Genomic DNA, 6,773 nt, shown 5'->3' on the forward strand with positions numbered 1-6,773 from the left:
CTCACCCTATAAATGGAGGAGGAATAATAAGATACTGTCATGCTAAGTGTGAATCAAAAATCAATTTCAAACATTTTATTCAAATGATTCATGAGAAATCCAATAAATTTCCAAAGTCATAATTTCATTCACAAGATGCCAACACAATTCATAATTAACTTCAAATTTTCATAAATCACACTAAATCAATTTTTCAATGACAAAAGGTTCAAATAAGGTTTATTGTGCACAAACCTGACGTGAGTCGCCTCTAGGCCTTGACTCAGTCTCTTAGAGCTTCCAAGTCTTTTTCAGCTAAAACACACAGTTTCACAGTGTTTCAGTACCATAACTTAGCATAAATCCAAAAATAAATTTAACTTCACTTTTATCTAACTCTAATGTGTTAAACTCGACGTTCTTAAAATTTTTGTGTTTCGGGTTACTATTCACTATACTATTCAAGTCAAATTGTTGACTTTCTAAGGTTTAATAGGTATGGGAATTCCAACTTCACCCACATACAACATTTTGGTCACTAAACTTGTTGGTTTTGGTCATTTTCTCAAAACTTAGGTCTTTTAGGCAAAATTGCCAAATTTTCAGTTTTGGTGTCTAAGGTTGCACTATTCCTTTGGTCATTTTACTGTTAGAATTTGGCAAAACTTTCTTCATAGAAAATGTTCCCTAATGTCTTAAGTTTATTCTCCTTTTTGAATCAGTCCAATTGGAGTTTTGTAGCTCAAGTTATAGCCATTTGAACCATGGCTGCCGGATTAGACTCAACCCAGAATTCTGGGCAATTTTTGGTGCTGGCAGTTTTTGGTCACCAACTTGGGGTGGCCAAATGACTTGGTTAATGGCATAATTTGGGTTTGTGTTCTTCATAAAAGTTTTATGTCTATATATCATCTAACTACTGGTAAACTTTCAGGTCATTTAGACCTTCCTAGCTCAAGTTATGACCAAATGAACAAACACTGTTCATTTGGCCAGTTTGTACAGGGCAGACTATGATTTTTCAAGTTTGGTCAATTTGTTCACTAGGTTTTGGTCAATATTGGTGGGAAATAAAAAAATCAATTATGATGTCATAAAGGTGAGATAAGCATAATGTAATAACTTTTTAAATTTTCTTTTTCTTTTTCATATATTTTTCTTTAATTTAATTCTCGATTCCAAAATTTTCTTTTTTTCCTATTTTATTTGACAGTTAGGTCTGGAGTCAGCTCTCGGGGTCAATTGACCAAATTGCCCCTTACCGGTTCAACCCGATTTGCAAATAATTTAATATTTCTTCTGGCTCCCTGACCTAATTATTTGACTGGCTTAACAGTTTTTTTTTGTGATTTTCTCTTTTCCACTGTGTTCGTAATGGTCCTAAGGACCGCGGCGTCACATTTTACAGTTCGAAATTTTAGTTTAAATTGACTTCGCAGTCGTTTTCGAGAAAGTCACCCATCGCTGTGACTCTCGGCTCGTTTAACTTCTTATGTTCTGTTTTTCTTATTTATACTTAACTAATTGGCAATTACTAATTATTTGTGTTTATAGGTTATCTAGTTGTCTTAGATGTGGTTCTAATCCCCTTAATTGTCCAAACCGACACCGGTCACCGGAATAGTGAAATATACCAGGCTATACAAATGGGGGTGTTACAATTGAGATGAATATATTTCGAATGGCATGATAAAACAGTGTGTTTTTATGAAATTGTTTTGAGACTTCCTAAATGAAATTGTTTGGACTAAAAGTTTATAAATCATGTTTTGCATCTGTCTTTCATTTTCAGTAATGTATTTGAATAAATATGATTTAAATTATGCATATATATTATTTTAGTATGTTGTGCACCACTGAGTCATAGCACTCAGCGATGGCTGTTATTGCCATCGCAGATATAGAGACTAGAGGAGTAGCAGATTGAGCTGCTGAGGATATTGGAGCTACTCCCCTGAAGTTTTATCGGGTATAATTTTATATCCTAAATGTAATGTTTATATTTGTGTATGTAACTGTATGTACATGTATAAGTTGACTTTGAGCAGTTGTGTAAAGTTTGTAATAATATTATTTTGGATTTGCTAATGTAAAGTAGTTGATAAATGTAATTTGTTTTTACTTTAATGAAAAAAAAAATGAATGGAAGTATTGAGTACTATTTTGATGACAATTGAGTTGTGAATTATTGATTTGAATTTTGGAGTTTGAGAAATGATGTTGAGTTGTGTTGAAGTAGTAGTGAGTTTGATGAAAAAGAATTATTGGAAATGTTTTTACAGGTGTTTGAAGAACTGTTTTCTTAAAATACAGACAACACTCTGAGGAAATTTTTCCAAAAATTTGTGTAAAAATAAAATGGATAAAAATTTGAACTGGTTTTTAAACTTCTATTAAATGTAAGAAAATGCTCACCACTTCTAAAAAGTAAGAAAATGGTTTTAAAATCCCTTGTAGGGTACTTAATGAGTTATCAGTAGGTGAAGTGCGGTAGTTCATTAGGTATTCTATGGGATTATGTTATGTCTTACAGACGGGTAAGGTGTGACATTTGCCTTTTGTTGTCTTAGCCTTTTGTAAGATGGTTGTGAGGTCATAAGTATTATTGGCTATTGATGGATTAGTGGTCGATGAAGAGGCTTCAAAAAAGTGTTGGAGCTTTGTGAGATAGTCCTTCTAGACTTGAGGATCTTGAATGTGATTAATAAAGGTAGTAACAGTATTTTGAACTAGTTTGCCTATTTCATCAAGAATCAGTTCTTGGTCTTCATCAAGTTTTACTGACATTAAAATTTCTAACTTTTATTGAGCAATGAGATAATAATCCCACCATCCTTTGAGTAGTCTTGAAAATCTTGCTATAAAAACTTCAGGAATGGCCTAGTTTGAAATGCCTATTTGGGTTTGATAGGCATTGGCTCCCATAGTCATTTGCTAAAAGTGTTCAAGATGTTATAGTCAAACATTCCATCTATTTTCCATTCATAAACAAAAGTAGCATTGTATTAGCTTTATGAAATAGCACTACGCTTTCCCTCAAGATTAATGTCCAGCGATGTGGCTCTTAGATAGTAAAGCTATTAGGGATTCTGCTAATAGACTTTGTTAATTTCTACTAAAGAGCTTTCTTAGAAAGCTTTTTTTTTTTCATCAAAAAATTGTTCTATTACATTAACAGAGGCTTCAAGAGTATCTAGGACCATAACATTTGACTTCGTGGAAAGTAGCATTGTATTAGCTTTATGAAATAGCACTACGCTTTCCCTCAAGATTAATGTCCAGCAATGTGGCTCTTGGATAGTAAAGCTATTAGGGATTCTGCTAATAGACTTTGTTAATTTCTACTGAAGAGCTTTCTTAGAAAGCTTTTTTTTTTCATCAAAAAATTGTTCTATTACATTAACAGAGGCTTCAAGAGTATCTAGGACCATAACATTTGACTTCGTGGAAGTTCAAGGACTAAGTTGATTCAAGCAATCTTGAATGGCCTGTAGGAATTCTTCTTTATTTTTTCATTGGAACTGAGACAAATTAGTCTTTGAGACTTCAAAGGGCTTAAAAACCGGGCTTTCATCTTTGTTTCCAAGGATGAAGTGATCACGGTAGGGTGCTAGATTTGCTTTTGGATGGCATTTAACTAGTTTCCAATGGTATGGAAGTGGTTATTGATCTTGTTATTTTGTTAGATGATATTCTCAAGATCTCTATTTACATCTGTTATTCTGTTAGATGATATTCTCAAGATCTCTATTTGCATCTTTCTCACTTTTGACTGTAAAGGGAGATGCAAGAAGGGTGGCTTTATGGTGTTTGAACTAGAGATTTCTAAGAAATGGATGAACAGACTGAATCCATTCATTCTTTAGGGTTTTCTAGGATGGTATTTTAGTGATCAAGTTTAGGGATTTTGCAAAAGGATATTCCATATTGTTTTTAAAAGCATAAATTTCAAACCAATCAAAAAAGAAAATATATGCTTAATGCTTATGAATGAATGTATAAAACTTTTCTTGGATATGATGTCTTTGATTCAGAAAATTCTTGAAAAACTAAAGTTTTTTCTCATGATTATGTAGAGCATAAAAATCCTTTAAAAGATAAGCTTTGTTAACTTGAAATTACTTTTGAAGAACATTAATTTCAACATCTAAATTCTTAATTACAGAGGAGAAAATGGGAGATGTAGGTCGGGGTGGAATAAATAGGCTTCGACATGACTATAGTAAAATTGATGCTTTGCATAGAAGCTCTTGGTATATCAAAAGTTGAATGTCTAGGTAGATCTGGTATTTGGTTAAAGTGTTCTTGAGTGGTTAAAAAGTTGATAAAAAAAAAGGTATTCTAGTGACAGGTAGGTTAATCACAGAGTGCATTCTTGAGATTCTTCCAATATCAATGGTTTCTGAGGAAGCATCACCATAGGAACTTTTTAAGCTTGAAGATTTTCTGGTGAAAGATAGTTTTACTCTTCCATTAGGAAACTGGGCGATTTGTTTTAGCTATAAATTTGGGCTTCGAGGAGACAAAGGCTTGGGTTTTGAGGCTGCTTCTAAAACCCGTTCTTTTGGAACGAACACTTTATTCCATTTAATAGACCTTGGAATGAAAACAAAACACTAGACTCTATTGAACAAATTTCTATCATTCAAAGAAATAGTTAAGTTAGGATAACACTTAAAAGAAATTGGAACAGTGCACAGATTATATTCTACTAAACTTAACAAAGAATCTTGGAAGTCAAAGAATCTTGCATCTCTCAAGATAGTTAAAATAAAAGTATTTAATCCTTCTTTAATCAAAGGCTTTATTTCTACTTAAATTAGTCCTACATGGATATAGTTATAACCTTTAACATTGTGTTTGTTTAAGGAAGACTGGGTTAATAGCTTTATAGTCTTAAAGGGCTTTGTGATATGAATGTCTCTTTCTTATGTCTTTATACTATAATCAATCTTATTAAAGAGGTTAAACTTACTTTGCTTATGGATCTGATCTTTTTGGACTTTAGGCAGTTCCCAATTATCTATAGACTTTTCAAAATCTTCAATAATTAATTCTTCACTATTGATTATCTCCTCCCCTAGGTAGAAGAGCTAGAGATATATTGATTTTTGCAAAATATATCCATGATTTAGCTTTTAATCAAAATATTCCCTATGGTAGGACAAGTTTACTTGGATTTATGGCCTTACCACTAGGTCTTACAACAAGCAACTCAAATTCTCAAAAGGGCTCAGGAATGCAAGGATCAGTAGATTAAAACATGAAAATATTAAACAAGAATCACTTTACCCCTGTGGCTCTGATACTTGGATCCTCGAGCATCTATTGATATTAGAGCCATGGGGGTAGAGTGATTTTTTTTAATATTTTTGTGTTTTAATCTTTTGATCCTTTCATTCTTGAGCCTTTTTGAGGATTTGAGTTACTGATTGTAAGACTTGGTTGTGAGGCCGTAAATCTAAGTAAACTTATCCTACTATAGGGGGTGTATTGATTAAAAGCTAAATCATGGATATATTTTAAAGAAATCAATCTATCCCAAACTCTTCTACCTCTAGAATAAGACTGATTATAGTATAAAGACAAAAGAAAGAGATATTCATATCACAAAGCCCTTTGAGACCATAAAGCAGTTAACCCAGTTTTCCTTAAACAAGCACAAAGCTAAAGGTTACAACGATATCTATGTAAGACAAGTTCAAGTAGGAAAAAAGCCCTTAACTAAAGAAGGATTAAATACTTCCATTTTAACTATCTTGGGAGATGTAAGTTTCTATAATTGCTAAGATTCTTTGTTAAGTTCAATAGAGTCTAGTCTATGTACTAGTCCAATTTCTTTTGAGTGTTATCCTAACTTTACTATTTCTTTAAATAACAAAAATTTATTGGATAGTCTTGTTTTGCAGATAAAAACTCATAATTATAAAATGCTTTTTGGAACTATTCCTATTGCTTTAATTTTTGAAGTTCATTACAAAACCATGATGACTACTTTTGCCTCCAAAGCTCTTATTCACAGTCAGAAAGGAGAAAACCTCCTCCTTCAAACTGACCTTAGCAAAGATAATGCTATCATTTCAAAGTTTATTAAATAGAATGAAGTGTCCCTTCCAGAAGAATGGGTTTTACAAGCAACCTCAAAACCCAAGCCCTTATCTCCTCTACACTACTAAAACAAATCACCTAATTTCCTGATGGAAAAGTATAACTATCTTTCACTAGAAAATCTACGCACTTAAAAAGCTCCTATGGTGATGTTTCCTCGGAAAACATTGACATAGGAAGAATCTTAAGAATACCCTCTGTGATTAACCTACCTATCACCAAATTACCTTCTGTTATCAACTTTCCAACCACTCAAGAACACTTTAGCCAAATGCCAGATCTACCTAGACATTCAACTTCTGATATACTAAGAGCCTCTATGCAAAGCGTCAATTTTACTACAGCTATCCCAAAGCCTATTTATTTCACCCCTAAAGAACAACCTATACCTACATCTCCACTTTTTCCTTTGTAACTGAGAATGTAGATGCTAAAATTAATGTTTTTCAAAAGGAATTTCAAGTTTAAAAAGCTTATCTTCAAAAGGATTTTTATGCTCCTCATAATCATAAGAAAAAACTTTAGTTTTTTAAAAATTTTTTAAAATTAAAGACATCAAATCCAAGAAAAAGTTTTATGCATTCATTTATGAGCATCAAGCACACATTTTCTTTTTTGATTGGTTTAAAATTTATGCTTCTGAAAATAATTTGGAATATCCTTTGCAAAATCCCTAAACCCGATCA

Source organism: Hevea brasiliensis, chromosome 8 (genome assembly GCF_030052815.1).
Source record: "Hevea brasiliensis isolate MT/VB/25A 57/8 chromosome 8, ASM3005281v1, whole genome shotgun sequence".
Lineage (NCBI taxonomy): Eukaryota > Viridiplantae > Streptophyta > Magnoliopsida > Malpighiales > Euphorbiaceae > Hevea > Hevea brasiliensis.